Consider the following 22,033-nt stretch of genomic DNA (forward strand, 5'->3'; position numbering starts at 1 on the left):
CTTTTTGGTAAAGGACATCATGGCACTGTTTACAGAAAAAGAAAAGAGGCCTTCCAAGAAAAGAACACAAAATATTTGATCCCTTGCTGATTTTGTACGTTTGCCCACTGACAAAGAAATGATCAGTCTATAATTTTAATGGTAGGTTTATTTTAACAGTGAGAGACAGAATAACAACAAAAAAATCCAGAAAAACGCATTTCAAAAAGTTATAAATTGATTGACAAAATCAGCAGGGGATCAAATATTTTTCCCCCACTGTATACACACACATACACACACACACATATATATATATATTATAATATATATATATATATATATATATATATATATATATATATATATATATATATATATACAGGCCGTAGCCAGCTATGGGGCCACCGAGGTCCAGACCTCGTTAAATATTTTATGTTCAAAAATAAAATTTGTTCTCTGAATCACTAATTTGCTGTTAAACTCCTCATATGAATGTCTGCATGACATGTATAATTCAGTTTAGACAGTTTGCAAGAATTTTAGCGTCCGTAGTAAGAAAATGTATGGGAAGCCAAACATCCCAAAAGTGGGACGAAACAGCGCGGTATTAAAGAGTTCGCGCTGTGCTGACCTGTCATAGGTGCGGCTCAATGGACCGAGCGGCGGGACCGACTCGACAGCGCAGGGAGGACGTGCTAGTGCCACCGAACTGACAGCGCGGTGCGAAATAATCTCACCAGAGCAGCGCTGATCAGTTAAAAACAGCGCGCCGCAAACAAAAGAAGTTCTGTTTTTCCCTGCACATTAACATAATGAAGATCAGTATTAAGTTATTACATTTCTTTTGCTTATTATCTTTCATTCTAGCCCACATTAACAGTTGTTTCAGCTACTTTGAAGAGCACACATTGCCTATATCTAGTAGCCTATATAGGCTACTTTAATAAATTTACAATAGCTACCATAGTCCACTTGAGGAGCACACCCAGCTTCTAGTATATATATTTTTTATTTTGTACCTAGTTATTGTTGTTGTCGTCAAGTTCTACATTCAGCACAATATTGCAGTTATGTACCATTTTAAATTTGAACTAGGATATAGGTATCATGTGACCCTGTCATAAGGGTAATTTTTTTATTTTATTTTTTTCAAATTGAGATTTATACATCATCTGAACGCTGAATAAATAAGCTTTCCATTGATGTATGGTTTGTTATGATAGGACAATATCTGGCTGAGATTCAAATTTGAAAATCTGATGTTGCAACAAAATCTAAATACTGAGAATATCACCTTTAAAGTTGTCCAAATGAAGTTCTTAGCAATATATATTAGTAATCAAAAATTAAGTTTTGATATATTTACAGTTGGATATTTACCAAATGGAACATGATCTTTAGGCTACTTACAGTAATATCCTAATGATTTTTGGCATAAAAGAAAAATGGATAATTTTGACCCATACAATGTATTTTTGGCTATTGCTGCAAACATATCCGTGCTTTCTGTGGTCCAGGGTCACATATATGGGATTTATTTTGTCTCTAAGGACCAGGTAATGTCCAAGGTAATGTTTAACTTTAACAATGCAATTTTATATAATGGCTATACGTTTGTAAGGCTTTTCTCTACACTCCATATTAAATAAATAAATACAATTTAATTACTTAATTAAAAAAAAAAAACTCTTTCAAAATTGGGGACAGTGTATGTAAATTCAATATGATGTATTTTGAATTTTGAATTTTGCACTGCATTGTGTTTTAGGGTCATCAGAAAACACATGAAAATTAACCATGATTTTCTTACACTAACCGTTTAACCATAATTTATAACAATTATGGTTAAACAAATGACAATCAATCCGTCAAAATCAATCCATGGTTACTGCACTTTTACTATAGTAAATTAATTTCCACATGGTAAAATTATAATGTCCTGGCAGAAAAGTATCAGTAAATTTTACTTTTTTTTTTTTTCTCAGTATAGCCTAATCATATGCTACAGTTACACAAATATCCTTAAATGTAAAATTTACTTAAAATATGCCTTGATGAATGAAACCATAAAACATTTTAATTCTAGAGGACAATGGAAGCTTCTGCTTTGAACATGTGGCTACTAAATATGGCCTATACGTGCTTCAAAGTAGCTAACACTACTGTTAATATTGTAATATGAAAGATAATAAGCAAAAGAAATGTAATAACTTAATACTGATCTTCATTATGTTAGCGTGCAGGGAAAAACACAGTTCGGTGGCGCTAGCAAAGACGTTCTCCCTGCGCTGTCGAGTCGGTCGCGCCACTCGGTCCATTGGGCCGTGCCTATGACAGGTCAGCGTGGTGCGAACTCTTTAAAGTGCCCCTATTATGGGTTATGAAAGGCTCATATTTTGGTTTTGGGAGTCCCCAACAACAGGTTGACATGCATGCAAGGTCAAAAAACACTTTCATTTTCTTATAATATGCATTTATTTTTACCTTATTTGTTCAACGACTTCCAAACGATTCGCTCAATGATTCATTTTTCCAAACCCCTCCTTTGCGTGACGCTAATCCGCGGTGATTGGTCCGATTGGTCGATTTCATTTAAAGCAGAGTGCAGTGCTGCTTTGTGTACAGCCGTTACCGGGGAAACAGCTATTTTTAACGCTCCAAAAGCGGCACCTAGTGGCAACAAATGGGCTAATGGGCAATATGCTAATGTTTCATGTTGACCTCACAACTTAAGATTCGTTTTAAAAACGACTCGTTTCAATGATTCAGAGTCGACTCTTTCTTTTGAGAGACAATAACTTTATACACGGTGCACTTTCAGATTTCAAACTTTGTAGGATGTTTTCATTCACTTAGAACTGTGTTACACACTTCATGAAAGGTAATTTTCAAAAATCCATAATAGGGGCACTTTATTGCCGCACTGTTTCGTCCCACTATTGGGTTGTTTGGCTTCCCATAAAAATGATCGTTGCGAGATGCTGACGAAGTAAACGAGTCTCTTTGAGAGAGTTGTGAGTGAGGACGTGTTGCCAGATCCAGCTATTATAAGCGTATTTAGACTTGTCTTAACCACTTAATTTTACAGTTAATAAAAGAAAAGTTAAGAAAGTTAATAAAGTAGGAAGTTGTAGTTTAGGGTCAGCGATATCTTTATCTTATCTTATTTGCAAAAGATTTGAAATAATTTTGGTTTATTTTTATTTATTTATTTTTTCATTTCTAATAACAATATCTGGCAACACTGCATCACCGGTACTCAAACTGACAGTAATCAAAAAAGTCCATGGACAGGTTATTGCTGACAGGATACCACATTCGGTAAGGGGAACGCAAAAATATCATGATAGCCTATTATTTGTCAGAAATGTTATCAACGCTGTCAAAAACAGTTTTTAACACTAGTAGTACACAGATTTGTAGAACAAGTAATCATAAGAGCAATCATAAGAGCACTAGACAAAGTTATCAGGTATATAGCAATGGTTATTAATAAAAACTATAACAGTAATATATTGTTGCATGAATAATAAACAACTGATAAAATTATCCACCCCTAACTATAGTACAGTATTAACACATTTTGATGTAATAAATAGGGTATGATTTAAAAATGATCATTCCTCCAAAACAGAGAAAACATCTTTCACAAACATCTACATGTCTGTCTCTTTTAAAGTGTTTATAGTGTATATAATGAGTTGTATTTGTATTTGGTTGTTATTATAGCACAGTCATTTAGCACCCAACCACCCCCGGACCTCACTAATTTTCAAAGCCTGGCTACAGCCATGTATATATATACTGTACATACTGTATATAGGTGTGTTTGTATGTAACTATTCTTTATTTTTATTTATTTCATATAAATGTAAGATAAATGCAATGTACAATAATGTGGAGCATAAGCTATATATAATGTTTTTGTTTTGTTTTTTTTTGTTTTTTGTATTGCATTGTTCTTTCAACAAATTCATGACATGATTTGAATTGTTGGATAGAGTCAAGAAAGTCAAGACCTCAAAGGAAAGACAAAAAGCTAAAATAAATATTTAATTCATTGAAAGGTTCTTTTTCATGCTGTTAACCTTACGTTAGCTCATAGTTTATCTAACACGAGATTTATGCATCAATGAAAGCAATGGGACACCAAACTGTAGCATGTGAACATAGAGTGTCATGCGCGTTTTGTGAGGTTAGAGACACATTTCTGAGTTAAAAACGAATATATGTGAGCGGTTTCAGGCTTTGTTTGAAGGCACTAATAGAGCAAGCCTGTTTAGAAGGCAACACGTGTGCGCTTTCGCCTCATCATAATGAAACAGACCTAACTTCTGTGCGTAGAAAACTAGAGCGTGACTGCCACATTTGAATATGAAATAGCCAAAGATTTCTGTTTCAGACACCTTGTACATTGTGCAAACAAAGCCACCAATTCCGGGGAAGAAAGACGAGTGAATTTAAAGCAGGCCTTTGTCGTTGTTTATAACTGTGTTGTCTTTGTTCCCATTTTTCCTCTGCAGGCAAAAGAATGGGCTGAAATATTTTTAAACAGTAATTACCTGGCCGGGATCCGACAGAGGGGGATTAATGGAGGAATGCGGAGCATCAGGTTCCAGAGATGTGTGCTGGAAGGTACGATGAGGGAGAGACGCGCTTCTCCGTCACACACGGGAAATGAGGAAACGGCAGATTTCTGATGTCGAGCTGTTTCTCTGTTCTTTTCCACCAGCACAAGTCATCAGCTCACGCCAAGCCCTTCATGAACCAACAGGAGCCATTTAGTCTTTCAAATCCAGTCTGGGAGATGTTTCAGGATTTCCTTTTTTCTTCATTTAACCCTTTGTTTTTTGTGGTGGTTAAATGAACTATATTTGGTGCTAGTTAACTCTCATTGTACATTTACATAAACCAGACATCTGGACTTTACTTTTCTTAGAGTGATGATCTACATTGACTTTCACAAGTTAGTTGCAAGAGGCAAGCAGCTACTTATGAGGTCTTGCTCATTTTGACTGAATATTATGGAAGCCCGTTTCCAACACCTAATGAAAAAAATAACTTTTTATCTCATAATTTTTTTCTCGTAATTGCGAGTTTACATCTTGCAATTCTGACTTTTTTCTCAGACTTATATAAAGTGAGATATAAAGTCCAATTCCGAGGGGGAAAAAAGACCATTCTTACAAAAAGTCAGAATTGCAAGAAAAAAGTCAGAATTAGATTATGAGAGAAATGTTGCAATTACCTTTTTTTTTTATTCAGTGGCAGAAACAGGCTTCCATAGAATATTTATATGGATCCAAACAAAAATGTTGATTAATGCGAATGCTCTAAATGAAGTTAGACACTTTAAAAGGTAAACTGAATTTGGAAAGATATTAATCCAGCACTGTACTTTAATTTACATCATCATAATGTTTCGGCCCTTCCTCAGGCATGCATTATATTTTTACCCAATGCAGCATTGAAAATGTTCTGTAAGTTTATGGTCTTTTTCACATCTTTGAAAACTGAATTTAGACTAAAGGTGGATTCAGATCTTATTTTGGTCCATTTTATTTGTGATTGGATTAACTCTCCGTTCTCACTTTTTATATGATGAGTTTAGTTCACTTTAGAAAATATAGTGCACACACACCTGAATCATATGTAGATGCATTGGATAAAAGTCAGGTGTAAGCCTGAAGTTGATTGAAATGCTTTAAAAATATGCATATTTAAGTAGAGTGCAGGATTATACATTTTCATGAGTTTACTTTAAAAGGTTCTGACTTCATTTTAGTAAACAATTTTGTTTTCACCCACACAAATATACATAAAAAAACAAGACCTCATAAGTAGCTTTTTTTGTAACCTTTTGGAACTAACTTGTAAAAGTCAAAATAGATCATTGATCATGAGAAAGCTGAACAGGGATCATAAGGTGACAAGTACGTAATGGGAAGTGAAGTGTAATGTACAATTTCTAAGACACCAAATGGGATTTTAAGATTGTTTCCTGACAGGTTTGCTCCTCCAACCACTGCTCATCTTCCATTGTTCAGAAGAAAACGGACACAAGTCTATACAGTAAAAACCAGGTACTTGATAATGGTAATATTTATATGGTGAAAAAGAGCAAGACCTCATAAGTAGCTTCTTGACAGCCTTTTGCAACTAACTTGTAAAAGTCAATGTAGATCATCACTCCAAGAAAAAGTAAAGTCCTTTAAATTGCATATAGTGATTTAGTTGGTGGCACGTATGCTTTACGATATTGATTGCAGCAGCATAACTGTTTTGTGTTTGAGTACAAAAAGCATATTGATCACTGGCGCCGTAGGCTTTTTGTGCAGAAATTACAGAGAAACCCAACAAAAAGTGCCACGATTTCATCGTCACTTTCATCTTAACAGTGTTTTCTCATTGCATTTGTGTAAAACTGTTTCAACGCCTCAAGCTCCAGTCTATCGGCTAGCTTTTATTTGCGAGATGAACTCAAATTGAGGCTTGAATCTCAGTAAGGCACATCAAAACATGCTTTTCACTAATACAGAGGTCTGTAGTTAATTGAGAGCGCTTCATAAATGTGTCTGATTTATAATAGGACATAAAGTGATTCCTTCCATAAACCACCAGTGCAATCTACGGTCTAATTACAACAACACCATAAATCACGAATAAATCTGAGGAAAACACAATATAAACAAACAAAACTTTGCTGGAAAGTAAACAGTGTTAAAACTATGAAAAGCAGCAGAACGGAGTCATAAAAGCTCATTTAAAGGCTGATATTATGAAGATCATAGAAAATTACAGCGGTCTATAGATAGTAAGCAATCCATTATTGGTGTGTAATGGGCAGGAAGCTGTGTTATGATCTCTAAAGTTTATCAGCCTAGTGGCCTTCGCTTGCTGAAGATGCCATGTGACTCAAACTCAGTGAGAAAGTTGAACAGAAATCATAAAGTGACAAATGAGTAAAATTAAAGGTAAAGTGTGCTGTATAATTTATGATTGTTTCCTAACAGGTTTCTTCCTTCAAACTCTCCTCATTTTCCATTGCTCAGAAAAATGGACAAAGGTCTATAAAAAAGGCCTATTAAAAACAGGTTCTAAAAAACACTTTTTAATATGACTTTTTCATATGAAATATGTTTCAGTGGAAAAGATGTCCATGCTATGGTTAGGCCAGGAAAATCAACCAATGAATTACTTATATGTGTGCATTAAACAGGGAAAGTAGGACGCATTTTAACAATGAAAAGCAACATGCTTCACATTTCACCAACATTGTAGAATGCAGTATTTAGTCATTGAAAATTGATGGCCAATCACAAGTTTTTGTGTAGATCTTTTAAACAGAAAGTTTTGTATCCTCCATGTATGTGATTTAGTTCTGCTGTCCTTCTAACAGCTTTTAGATTTGCCGTTTGTTTTGCCATTTGCACTTCCTAGTAGGGATGTTTGAGTATAATTTATATGCACTGTATTCATTAATATTAAATTAGCGGTTATTTTTATATTTTCTGTTTTCTTTTTTAGTTAAAATGTTCATAATTGTGTGCTTTTGTCATTTTGATTAGTTTTGTTAAAAAATAATTTTATATAGCTATAATAAATTTTTATCTCAGTTTGTTTTAATAATTGAAATACTTCAACTTCAATTTTTCAATTCAATTTCATTAGTTCTTTAAATTTTATATGTAATGTTTATATTTCAGCTTTATTTAAGTTTACTGGACCTGACGATCGACAGCCGTCTTTTGTAGTGTTGACTAGCCCAATCACACATTGGTGGGCGGAGTTAGTGTAAATAGCCTCTGCCAACAAGGCGGGCTATTTGCACTTGGTGTAAATAGACACTCCGATAACAAATATGAAATAACCCCTATGTAACATACATGAAATTACCCTGTAGCAGATCTATACAGGTGGAGCTGGGGAAGGTGGAGGGTTACTGCTGCAGCAAGCACTAGCCAAGTATTTGAATGTTAAGCAGCAAGCTCAGTGACCACTGATGTGAACAGAAACCAATCAGCTGCGCCATGTGAATAATGATGTGACCCTCATGATTTTCCAAACCACTCTTTTTCTTTTGTCAGAAACAAAAGGAGAGGTTTAGAAGAATGTATGAGCTGCTTGTTACATGCAGTGAAAGTGGATGGGAATCAGAAGACCAGAGAACCAGAAGATGCACCTTAAAATCATCATAAAAATAGTCCTTATGACTCATGCACTATATTCCAAGTCTCTTGGGATGAGGGAACACGGCTGTTATTTAATGACATACTTTCATTGCATCAAAAAAGGAGTTTGAACATTCTAAATTTCCCCTTTTGTGTTCCACAGAAGAAAGTCAGTAATGACAGAATATTCCATTTGGGAACTATTACTTTAAAAGCCAGAAACATGCATTTAGACACAACAACAGCAGAGGAGATACAAAGACAGACGAAACCATGAAACGCAAAGATACGAAGTCACATTATTGTGCTGTAATCCTGTTAGTGCAGGAAACACGCTGTCATTGACTTCTCCACCCCACTATTCACTCCAAACCAAGAGCATGTGCTCCATCCAGCACAACTCATTAATGATCCATGCTGGGACAATCCTTTATTATCCGAGCCATATTTAATATTCAACCAGCATGGGAAATCAATGCTCGTTTATGCTGAACTCATTTCACTTGATATACCTTCTCTGAGCTCGGAGAAGAACAATAAAATGTCAAAAACTCAATGATGGTTGCCTCATTGTGGAAATAGATGCGCGTGTCCGTCCATAAATGTTGTTCAAAGCGCTCCATTATGCAGTCTTTCCTGTATGGTTGACCAAATTCAGATCATCTTGCATCTGGAAAGCAGAAAATGACAGTGCTCTTGCCTATATGCAGCTCCTATTAGCATTAATACCATCTGTTAGTCATCAGGAGAAGTCACTCATGCCTTAATAGTCTGTCTTTATGTATCATAAACATTTTAAGCTCAAAGCTGTCATAGATGATTAAGTGTTCCATTATCTTTGCTTTTCTTCTCCAAGTTGGTCGTTTGATGTGAAACTCTTTTCTGAGCTTTCGAGAGAGTTCTGAGGACGAAGGTTTATTCGATTAAAGCGATACGCCACCACAAGCTGTGCGTTTTACCACAGGAAATGGCTTAAAAACCCCTGAACCGTGGTAAAATCGTGGTAATGCACAGCCTTGGGTGTTTTTCACTTTTAGAATTGTGGTTTATCAATGTGTTTTAATATTAAAACCATGCTGAAAACGGATTTGAATGTTCTTGTACTCCATTTCTTTAGGAAACTAAGAATATTGCGGTCCATGTGGCGAAAAATGAATAATCTGTAGAACTGTGTGCGAAGCGTGTTGTCGGGTACGAGAGCACCTGCTCATCAAAAGAGTAATATGAATGCACAGTGGGGTGGTGTGGGTTTAGCTTCACCAGCTGCCATCTGCTATCAATATCATTAGCATTCGCCATGACCAATTGTAATATTAGATTATTGAATACCCAGAGGGTGATGAATACAAGCACAAAATTCTGCATATCATTATAGCATGTGAAATATAGAGAAGGATCTGTTCGGGCTACAGCCTTTTACATTCGAAATGTGCCTTCAAATCATGACTTGGTATGTGATTTATGTTGTGTATCTTGTGTAGTGCATGTCGCAAGGTGAGCCTTTAGCGCAAGCCTTTTCTGGAGCTCTTATTTATGGTTTGCATCATGTAAATATCAACTTTATTTCAAGTGTTGTTATTGTTAACTAAAATGATTATAAATCATTTCTGTTAATCAAAAGAAAGTATAAATATTAGATGGAAAAACTTAAAGAAAAGTACATTTAAAAGTTGCCTTTGCAACTAACTGAAATTAAATATAAAAAGTAGAAGTACTAAAATTGCAAAAAAAGAAAAAGAAACTGAAATAAGGCAAATACAAAAAAAAATAATAATTACAAAAGCCCATAACAAAATTGCTAAAACTAAAATGAAAAAAGTAAAACTTTCAAAATATTTGTAAAGTAGTATATAAACAATACAAATTACACTGCTGGGAAGTGCAAATGGGAAAGCAAACTGAAATATGTTAATTTGAATAACATAATTAATTTGATATATATATATATATATATATATATATATATATATATATATATATAAATTAATTAAACATTAACAGCATTTATATAAATATAATAAAAATCACATCACAAAAATTAATAAAACAAACTAAAATTAAAAATGACAATGTTAAAGTAAAAGCTAATTAAAAATAATAATAATAATAATATAAAGTATATTATATAAATAATACTAAAATAACACTGCTGAGAAGTGAAAATGGGGAAACAAACTGCAAATCTAAAAGCAAAACAAAATTCCAATGTTAAAAATATTTTTAAAATTTATATAAAAATACAAAATAAATACAAAAAAAAAAGCAAAAGTACAACATTTTTCTCAGATTGTTTGATATTGCAAGAATTTGATTTGAAATCTTCTTGGCAAATCTGAGCAATTTGGGACATTTCCGAAACTCAAGATGAGATACATGTGAGATCACTAGAGTTATTTTCCAGGAAAAAAACCTGCAGGTTTGCGAGAGATATTTGAGATATATACACACACACACACATATATATATATATATATATATATATATATTAGTGGTGGGCCGTTATCGGCGTTAATGTGTTAACGTGAGACTCTTATCGGGCGATAAAAAAAATATCGCCGTTAATCTATTCTCAAAGTTGGGTTGGGAGCTGGGTCTATACTACGCAAGCTATGATGACTTTCACCTTGATATTTTAGCGCGGATGTATACCTAGCCGAATTGCACTGTACTGTAGGGGGCGAGAACGAGTCTTCGAACCTGTGTGTATGCGTGCTAACATGGATGCAGCTATGAAGCCGCCGGGTTTGCTTCAGGGAAAATTTATTTTTAAGAAGCTTCCCAATGGAAATCTCAGTGTTTCCCCTACCATTATTTTAGGGGGGCGGCCCGCCCCCCCAACGGCACCCCCCGCCCCCCTTGAAGGTCAAGTTGATTTTATTTAATTTTATTTTCTATAGCGCCAGACCACAAAAGAAGTCATTCAATGTTACCTTCCCTAAAAAAATCCAGAAAATCACATTGTAGGATTTTTAAAGAATTTATTTGCAAATTATGGTGGAAAATAAGTATTTGGTCAATAACAAAATTTCATCTCAATACTTTGTTATATACCCTTTGTTGGCAATGACAGAGGTCAAACGTTTTCTGTAAGTCTTCACACACTGTTGCTGGTATTTTGGCCCATTCCTCCATGCAGATCTCCTCTAGAGCAGTAATGTTTTGGGGCTGTCGCTGGGTAACACGGACTTTCAACTCCTCCAAAGATTTTCAATGGGGTTGAGATCTGAGACTGGCTAGGCCACCCAGGACCTTGAAATGCTTCACGAAGCCACTCCTTCGCTGTTCGGCGGTGTGTTTGGGATCATTGTCATGCTGAAAGACCCAGCCACGTTTCATCTTCAATGCCCTTGCTGATGGAAGGAGGTTTTCACTCAAAATCTCACGATACATGGCCCCATTCATTCTTTCGTTTACACGGATCAGTCGTCCTGGTCCCTTTGCAGAAAAACAGCCCCAAAGCATGATGTTTCCACCCCATGCTTCACAGTAGGTATGGTGTTCTTGGATGCAACTCAGCATTCTTTCTCCTCCAAACACGACAAGTTGAGTTTTTACCAAAAAGTTATATTTCGGTTTCATCTGACCATATGACATTCTCCCAATCCTCTTCTGGATCATCCAAATTCAGACGGGCCTGGACATGTACTGGCTTAAGCAGGGGGACACGTCTGGCACTGCAGGATTTGAGTCCTGGCGCAGTGTGTTAATGATGGTAGTCTTTGTTACTTTGGTCCCAGCTCTCTGCAGGTCATTCACTAGGTCCCCTGTGGTTCTGGGATTTTTGCTCACAGTTCTTGTGATCATTTTGACCCCACGGGTGAGATCTTGCGTGGAGCCCCAGATCGAGGAGATTATCAGTGGTCTTGTATGTCTTCCATTTTCTAATAATTGCTCCCACAGTTGATTTCTTCACACCAAGCTGCTTACCTATTGCAGATTCAGTCTTCCCAGCCTGGCGAGGTCTACAATTTGGTTTCTGGTGTCCTTTGACAGCTCTTTGGTCTTGGCCATGGTGGAGTTTGGAGTTGGACTGTTTGAGGTTGTGGACAGGTGTCTTTTATACTGATAACGAGTTCAAACAGATGCCATTAATACAGGTAACGAGTGGAGGACAGAGGAGTCTCTTAAAGAAGTTACAGGTCTGTGAGAGCCAGAAATCTTGCTTGTTTGTAGGTGACCAAATACTTATTTTACCGAGGAATTTACCAATTAATTCTTTAAAAATCCTACAATGTGATTTTCTGGATTTTTTTCTCATTTTGTCTCTCATAGTTGAGGTATACCTATAATGAAAATTACAGGCCTCTCTCATCTTTTTAAGTGGGAGAACTTGCACAATTGGTGGCTGACTAAATACTTTTTTGCCCCACTGTAAATAATACTAAAATAACACTGCTGAGAAGTGAAAATGGGGAAACAAACTGCAAATCTAAAAGCAAAACAAAATTCCAATGTTAAAAATATTTTTAAAATTTATATAAAAATACAAAATAAATACAAAAAAAAGCAAAAGTACAACATTTTTCTCAGATTGTTTGATATTGCAAGAATTTGATTTGAAATCTTCTTGGCAAATCTGAGCAATTTGGGACATTTCCGAAACTCAAGATGAGATACATGTGAGATCACTAGAGTTATTTTCCAGGAAAAACCTGCAGGTTTGCGAGAGATATTTGAGATATATACACACACACAAACAAACGTAAGCGCACACACAAGTGAGCACACTCCCACTCCTATTTGTAAATATTAAGCTGCAAAACGTCTATTTAAATATGACTTCTGCGTGTCTCTGTGTTAATGTATGGGTTTGTTTACTCATACAGAAGCGCACGACGCTTGCGGTGATATTAACGCCTGTCGCCTCACTAAATGAGGACATAAATACATGAACAACATCTCCAGAACTGCTCTGAGAGTTACTTCATGAGCATTCGAGCGTTTCATTTGAGAAAAACTATCCTCATGTCATATACACAGAAATATAAAGGTATTCAAGGCAACCCGTCAAAATAAAAGTTCGGTTTCACTTGAAGACATTGGGCAGAACGTAATAGGCTACTACTACTAAAACTATTAAAACCTTATCTTTAAGGAATAATCATACAATGTCTTCAATGTTATTATCAATATTAAATCCCCTTTATTTTTATGTCTGGAAAAAACGCAAAAGCCTTTAGGTAGGCTACCTTATGTAATTTTAAATTACATAATTTAATTAATTAATTAGCCTATTAATTACCACGACACCACAATTACCACCATATTATGTTTGCTTCTTGATGACTGCTAGTTGTTTACTACTAGTAGTGAACTTATTCTGATCTACTTGGCAGAATTCAAATGAGCCATTTTAATCTAGATTAATCTAGATTAATTCCAAAATTACAGTGAGATTAATCTAGATTAAAAAAATTAATCTATGCCCACCACTAATATATATATATATATATATAAGAGCATATAAAGTCTACAGTCTGTTTTTTTTTTTTCAGATCAGATTTGCATTAAAAACACTGAACGGAAACATTTTTTAGGTTTGACATACATATAGTAACGAAAACAACTCGACCACATGGCCTTTTCACATTATGCAGTCTTGTCACCTGAAATCAACTCAGACCAAATGCTTCACAGTGACTGACTGAAGCTCTTCCTGCCATGTAGAAGAACTCATGCTCCTCAGACATGTCTGAAAACACATGATCAGATTTTGAAGAAAACATTTCACACGCCCAGTGTTCACCAATTGGAGCAAAGCTCTGCAGACAATCTTTAATTCAGACGTTATTCAGGTTTTGCATTAAATATGCACCACCAGCCATCTGCTGCACTCTTCAGTGCTGGACGCTGTGAGGCCTACTGCAAAACCCAAAGTGTCTCTCCTATTCGCAGTTTTTTAAGCATATGAAAATTTTATCAATACCACACAGGTTTTTCCACCGTAATCTTCCATAAAAATGCCTGGTGTACAAAGTGACTCATCGGCAACTAAGAGTGTTATTTTTTTCTCAAAAACGTCAGTAGATAACATGATTAAGCTGAAGATTTAGCCATTTAAAGGCAGCAATGTATCCGCCATGGCCAATCCCATAATGCATTGCAACAAGGTCAGTGAATACATCTATGCAATATGGCTGATTTTAAGACAAGAGACTACAGACAAAACCATTGCTTTTTCCATGCACTGCTCAACGTTGAGATTATAAACTAGTTTGTTTGTGTAATTTAGTGGACTAGAATAAAGAAAGCATCCAAAATACACATGCAAGTGTTTATTTTATTACATCTTGTTATTAGCTCTGGTCGATTTAAATTAAAATACATATCTTTAAAGGCAGTGAGTTTTTTCATGCACTGAGCCAAAAATGTCTCATTTAGCAACTTTATAGTTTTATTCCTATCCATAATCCGAAGGTGCAGAGTGGTTTCTTCATATACCATGAATATATCATGATATGATATTATCATACATCATGTAATATTTTATTCCTAAAACTGATTTTTGTTGGTTTTGTTGTTGTTGCCAGTATTCTGATTTAATGAGTGACAAACAATTTCTTAAGTAAATAAATAAATAATTTAAATAAACTGAAGAATCTTCCGATGTTCAGATTTCTATTCTGGAAATGTATGGAAAATAATGCATATTTCATTATATAATGCCTCATTTGCATATTTACAATTGCATTTTTATTATTACTTAAACTTGTAATATAAAACAGTTGTCTTGATATAGTGTGATTAATGAACTGGGGAAAGTATGGTGATATATATTAGTTAAATTTGTACTTTATTTACCTGAATATCTTGCCTTAAATATGCTTTTTTAATACTAAATATTTTTTTACATTTAATTACCATAATTTTTAATAATATTAAAATGTATTATTTTTTCATTTTCAAATTTTAAATGCACTAATTCAATACCAAATATTAATATTACAATTCATAAATTGGATAATTTAACTTCTGATATTTCTGTTTACGCTTGCAGGACAGCAAGACGGCGGCCTGCAAGGCTTTGAGTTTGCACAAGAACACTGGCCATCCTGTGATCGCTAATGCACGTGCAGTGCAATAAGAACAGGTGATTTCTGTTTTACCAGCATTTTTTTTTTCAGCCTTGCCCTTTGTGCTCAATATGTGAACTTCACCCTGTTGAGCCTTTGTCAGTGATGGTGCCATTCTCAATACAAATATATTTGCAGCCTGCTTTTGTCGAGTGCAGCATATACCCCTCAAAACCACATGGGTGTATCGCTGACAGATTGACAGTTTGAGGCTTTCATTTCGAGGGGCTGGAAAGAAGTCGATCTGGTGGTTCTCAGGAAGTCAGTCTGTCACACCCTTTGAACATCAAACGAGCCGGTGTGTTGGTTGAACAGTAGTTGAGGTCTCGTGATGTCAACAGGACACACAGTGACCTTTAGAGAAAGCAGACGCTGAAGCTGTTCTTTTGAATTGCTGAGGGTGAAATTTTCGATTTTTATTTGCATGTGTATATATACTGAGCTTAACAAGTACATACTAGAGTTCCTGGAAGAAAAGCATCTGCCACTTGAGTTAACGCCACTTGAATTTCAATGTGAATGCTGAAAAACCAGGCCAAAATATTTGATGTCTTCAAAAATTGCTCTTTTAAAAGCAACACTATGGAAAAGTTGACTTATATTGCAGATTTTAACCTGAGTAGCACATTTTGAATGTTACAGTACGTTTTGTTTACAGTAAGTTGATAGCTTAATAGACTTTAAGATGTGACAAAGGGGATTTTTTAAAGGGGTCCTATTATGCTCTTTTACAAAGTCTTGATTTTGTTTTGGGGGTGTACTAGAACATGCTTTCATGCTTGGTGGTTCAAAAATCGCATTATTTTTAAAATAATTTACATTATTACAATACTTTTCTCACCTGCCTGGCACAAACGGCTCGATTAGTTCCGGGTTTGATGAAGGCCCGCCTTCCAAAAAACGAAATGTGTTGTGATTGGTTAGCTGTCCCAGTGTGTTGTGATTGGTGAACAGCTTAGACTGTGTTTCAGTACTGCCCCGCCCCTTGCCAAAGCAGCAATTGCCATATCGATTCAGACCACGATGAATATTGAGGATCGCACAGAACCTTAGCAGGCACTGCAAGACATATTAAAGTGGTAACGTTATTGTTTTTTTGTTTGGCTAAATTACATTTTAGATAGGATGTCAACAACAGCTTAAAAATAACTGCATTTACAGATAAGTGCAATGGTAATATGTATTATGTTTATTGTTCTTTAATTCTAACATTATAACATGAATTGCAGTGAAACTGTTATACGGTTGAATTTATTTATACCATAGTCCCACAGAGTTACACAATTTGTGGCGGCATATTATGCAAATTAATTCTCTGCCAGCAGGAGGCGCTGTTGGAGTGGTAGAGAGCGAGGTTTTCACAACGCTGTACACAAATCAGCTCTCCTCTCACAAACGCAGCTTTATCAGACATTACATGCAAGATGAAATGAAAATGATATCGAAAATTTTCTGAAGTATACAGTGTTATAAAAACAACCGCACCTGGTTTCGATTTTGAAACGTGCAGTGCTCAACCAAGCGTTCTCCCCACGCGCCAACCATTCGAATTTCCGTAGGCAGGATTTATTTTAATGATATTCTAATGGGACGCTTTGTGATATCACAAATAGATGAAAACAACTTTGTAGTCCAAACGAGCCGTTCTTTGTGGTTTTAAAAACAAAATATCTCTCTTTGGAGCACTAGCGTAGCCAGAAATGTTTAAGTGGGTGGGCCTACATAAAACTGGGTGGGCCAGGTGTGTATGAGAAAACTGCATGTCAAATTGCCAACAAAAAATACAGCACCAGGGTTCATTACACAGTACTTCTAAAGCATGCATTAACATTAGTAATTTGTTATGTTTATGTTCATTTCAAAATTTACTAATAGGACATTATTAAAATTAAAAGTTGTGTCCGTTAACATTTGCCTGAGCTGGTTAACAAAGATGAATAAACACGGTAACAAATGTACTGCTCATGTTAGTTAATGCATTAACTAACGTTAACTAAAGAAAGTTTATTAAAAAGCATTACCTCAGTGTGTAAACAACGGGGCTTCACTGATGATTTCATAATCAAACGTCTCTGTCAGTTCACGCGCATCGAGGACCGCAGAAATGTGCACAGCTGCAAATTATGCAGTTTGTTGTGGCGACCAGGATCTAGCACAGTTATGTGTTTCTTTCCTCAAAGGACACTTCTGTTTAGCGGATGAAACTGTACCTATGCTAATACGATGTTTCAAACACACTTGGTTCAGAAGTTTCCGATCGATAAATGCAGCACCCTCAGGTGGTCTGTCGGGTTTCATTTGTAGATGGTCTGGATTAATTGCTAATACTTTTACTTTTTAAAAGAATTTATCTGATTTATGTTTGCTTCACTAGGCTATTTTCAAATTTAACTTCACAAACGTGCGCATTTTACTATTATATCCTTACATCGTAAACATAACATTGTGGGTGGGACTAACAGAAACTGACGAATCATCATTTTGACAAGCTTATGATATGCACCTATAGGAAGGAACTAAGAAATGACCTGTAATTGACCATGAAAACAAGCGTTTAATATTTTTAATAAATAAAGTTACAGTGAAATAAGACGTTTATTAGTATTGTTTAAAAAATTACATCCATTTGGAAAATTACAAACTTCTCATTGGGTGGCCCACCCATAGCTACGCGACTGCTTTGGAGTTGACTTTGAGACTTGTAACTTTGTGGATCTTTTTATGCCCAAACATACACACTACACACTGGCTAAAATTCAAAAAGTGAAAAAGCATAATAGGACACCTTTAATGTCCATCTCAGTCTTTTTATAGCATATGTTGAGAAGTTAAACATATTTTGTGACCAGTGATATTGTAGTAACATTGAGATACTATTATATTTATACACACACACATATTATATATATTTTTTCTTTTAATTTTAGTTACAATTTTATAATTGAGTTTTTTAAATTTTACAATTTTATTTTTAATATGTAAATGTTTTATTAAATTTTATTGTATTTATTTTAAATGTATATATTTAAATGTAATCTTGTTTATGTTTATAATAGTTTATTTGTTATCATTTAATTCATTTCAAGTAATAACTTTTTGTTTTATTTTTTATTTTCATTTTTTTTTAATTAGCTAATTTTATTATTAGTATTTAGGTTTTTTGTTTTGTTTTTTTGTACAAATTTGCTGTAAAGTGTCCATTGACCAAACTTCTTTTGGGGTTTTTTGAAGGATTTTTTAGGGTTTAATTTAAGCTAAAGCTAAAGTATAAATGGATTGAAGTAAAGTTGATAGATAGATAGATAGATAGATAGATAGATAGATAGATAGATAGATAGATAGATAGATACAGTGGGGCAAAAAAGTATTTAGTCAGCCACCAATTGTGCAAGTTCTCCCACTTAAAAAGATGAGAGAGGCCTGTAATTTTCATCATAGGTATACCTCAACTATGAGAGACAAAATAAGAAAAAAAAATCCAGAAAATCACATTGTAGGATTTTTAAAGAATTAATTGGTAAATTCCTCGGTAAAATAAGTATTTGGTCACCTACAAACAAGCAAGATTTCTGGCTCTCACAGACCTGTAACTTCTTCTTTAAGAGGCTCCTCTGTCCTCCACTCGTTACCTGTATTAATGGCATCTGTTTGAACTCGTTATCAGTATAAAAGACACCTGTCCACAACCTCAAACAGTCCAACTCCAAACTCCACCATGGCCAAGACCAAAGAGCTGTCAAAGGACACCAGAAACAAAATTGTAGACCTGCACCAGGCTGGGAAGACTGAATCTGCAATAGGTAAGCAGCTTGGTGTGAAGAAATCAACTGTGGGAGCAATTATTAGAAAATGGAAGACATACAAGACCACTGATAATCTCCCTCGATCTGGGGATCCATACAAGATCTCACCCCGTGGGGTCAAAATGATCACAAGAACTGTGAGCAAAAATCCCAGAACCACACGGGGGGACCTAGTGAATGACCTGCAGAGAGCTGGGACCAAAGTAACAAAGGCCTCAAATCCTGCAGTGCCAGATGTGTCCCCCTGCTTAAGCCAGTACATGTCCAGCCCGTCTGAAGTTTGCTAGAGAGCATTTGGATGATCCAGAAGAGGATTGGGAGATTGTCATATGGTCAGATGAAACCAAAATAGAACTTTTTGGTAAGAACTCAACTTGTTGTGTTTGGAGGAGAAGGAATGCTGAGTTGCATCCAAAGAACACCATACCTACTGTGAAGCATGGGGGCGGAAACATCATGCTCTGGGGCTGTTTTTCTGCAAAGGGACCAGGACGACTGATCCGTGTAAACGAAAGAATGAATGGGGCCATGTATCGTGAGATTTTGAGTGAAAACCTCCTTCCATCAGCAAGGGCATTGAAGACGAAACATGGCTGGGTCTTTCAGCATGACAATGATCCCAAACACACCGCCTGGCAACGAAGGAGTGGCTTCAGAAGAAGCATTTCAAGGTCCTGGAGTGGCCTAGCCAGTCTCCAGATCTCAACCCCATCGAAAATCTTTGGAGGGAGTTGAAAGTCCGTGTTACCCAGCGACAGCCCCAAAACATTACTGCTCTAGAGGAGATCTGCATGGAGGAATGGGCCAAAATACCAGCCACAGTGTGTGAAGACTTACAGAAAACGTTTGACCTCTGTCATTGCCAACAAAGGGTATATAACAAAGTATTGAGATGAAATTTTGTTATTGACCAAATACTTATTTTCCACCATAATTTGCAAATAAATTCTTTAAAAATCCTACAATGTGATTTTCTGGATTTTTTTTTTCTCATTTTGTCTCTCATAGTTGAGGTATACCTATGATGAAAATTACAGGCCTCTCTCATCTTTTTAAGTGGGAGAACTTGCTCAATTGGTGGCTGACTAAATACTTTTTTGCCCCACTGTAGATAGATAGATCTAAAACATAAATGACTAGCAATCCATAATATCATGTCATGGCCAACTACCAGTTTTGCAAAGATTCGCTTCGGTGCAAGGTGAGTTATCAATATTTTTGGTTTATTTCAAATGTGCAAATCTGCTAGAAGTTACTTTGTCAACTTTTGTCATGTAGCGGACATGACTTTCATGGGCGTCCTCCATCATTGTATGTTGAAGTAGAGTACAGGTGGATTGTTTTCCCAGGACCTATTCACGTATTTGACAGTGTGTCGGAATTCAAGGCTGAGGGTTTTATTGTTGCGTCGGCTTCTCATTGAAATAATTTATGTGGATTGCACAGATGTTGTTCAGATCCTTGTTTTTTCCACTCAATTACAGAATCCATCTTGCTGTTTTAATTAGCCTATGAAAAGCCCATCTTCCTCTCCCACTCCTCTTTTTAAGCTCATATTAAGTCCCCCTGTATGGTCTGGAACTCTTTCAATGTGCCATCTCCATCTTTGCGCCTTCTCTCCCATAGTATTGTGCATTGTTTGTGTTGGCACCTCAGGTTTGTCGAGGGGTTTGATGGAAATGCTTTGTCGCCGCTTTTTGGATGATGCTCAACTGAACCGAAAGCAAATCCATCATGTTATGTTTTACTTCAAGACAACATGAAATCAAAATTGCCCATATTTACTTTCTTAATGCACGTTCCAGGTCTTATTGTGCACGATTTAGCACATTATTCATTATAAATGATATTCCTTCTCAGCTGATGTCACAAAGACTTCTTATTTTTCATCCCTCCTATTCACACGACATATAGAGACTACTTTTTATTATCTAAATATTTACTCTAGGACCTTTTAACTGTAAAATATGAAAATTATTGGAACATATTTTATAACAGAAGGTATAAATCTTACTATAACTCACATATATGTGAGTTACTATATATTTCACTATTCAATTGTACTTTTAATTTAGTCGAACTATTATTATTTCGATATCACAATAGCAGCTACCTCTTAGGGATAAAATCTTGAAATAAAATGTCTATCTGCTCATTTTTGACTATTCTATTAAGCAAAAATCATCATTAAAAGAGCTTGTGCTTTTGAGTACATATAGCTTTGTGTGAGAGACTGAAATTTTGGTTGATATTCACAGATTTTTTATTTTGGGCTTCATCAAAGGGGAAATTTAGCACTGAAAAAATTAATTTCCTTTTAGATTATTTTGTGATTAATTTTGATTTTATTTTATTTTTTTAAATGTAATTATTATTTTATGCTATACCATGTCTGTCAAGCTCCAAAATGGACTGGCTGCAACTTATAAATCTAATTTCTGAATATGAACATGAATTAGTTTTTTAGCACTTCAGATAAAGGGAGGACTATTTTTATTTATTTATTTATTTATTATTATTATTATTTTATTGTTGACCATCTAATTAGTTACCATCGTAATTTCTGAACATTAATAAAAATTTTGCAGTTCAGTAAAAGGGAAGATTTTGTTTTATTTTATTTTGACCATACAAGTCGAACTCCAAAATGGAAATTATAATTAATAATTAAATAAATAAAGTGCTTTGTTTAAATGAAGTTGAATTAGGTGGAAACATTTTGCATTCGTGCCATTCTACTTTCTCTATTTTAGCTCGAAATTGAGCTAACGTTTGCTTTCCACTGTTCTCCCCAGTCATTACAGGAAAGCTGCTATATTTCCATATTCGTCTTGAAGACTCTAGCGTGAGCTTGTCACAACAGGAGACATTCTCTCCAAGTACAGTATAGAGCCAATGTTCTTGTAGCTAGCCATACTGCATTGTGGGAAAAAACCGTGGCGTACATTCAAGCCTCCAGCTAAACACGGCGGTTTGACGGCTCGCTCCAGACCGTACCTGACAT

At 35.4% G+C, this 22,033-nt stretch overlaps 1 long non-coding RNA gene across 6 annotated transcripts in view; it reads left to right on the top strand.

The window, feature by feature from the left end:
• The window catches only part of LOC131522626 (uncharacterized), a 124,741-nt gene that overhangs the window by 93,501 nt on the left and 9,207 nt on the right, over nucleotides 1-22,033 (top strand). For 5 of the 6 annotated variants that reach the window (XR_009266582.1, XR_009266578.1, XR_009266579.1 and 2 more), the window contains exons 10-11: nucleotides 4,506-4,617; nucleotides 15,151-15,243. This is a non-coding gene — a long non-coding RNA (uncharacterized LOC131522626). Of the gene's footprint in view, nucleotides 1-4,505; nucleotides 4,618-4,714; nucleotides 5,227-15,150; nucleotides 15,244-22,033 lie in introns of those variants that run through there. The other variant, XR_009266581.1, reaches the window with a different exon arrangement.

This window comes from Onychostoma macrolepis, chromosome 16, assembly GCF_012432095.1.
Source record: "Onychostoma macrolepis isolate SWU-2019 chromosome 16, ASM1243209v1, whole genome shotgun sequence".
NCBI classification, from domain to species: domain Eukaryota; kingdom Metazoa; phylum Chordata; class Actinopteri; order Cypriniformes; family Cyprinidae; genus Onychostoma; species Onychostoma macrolepis.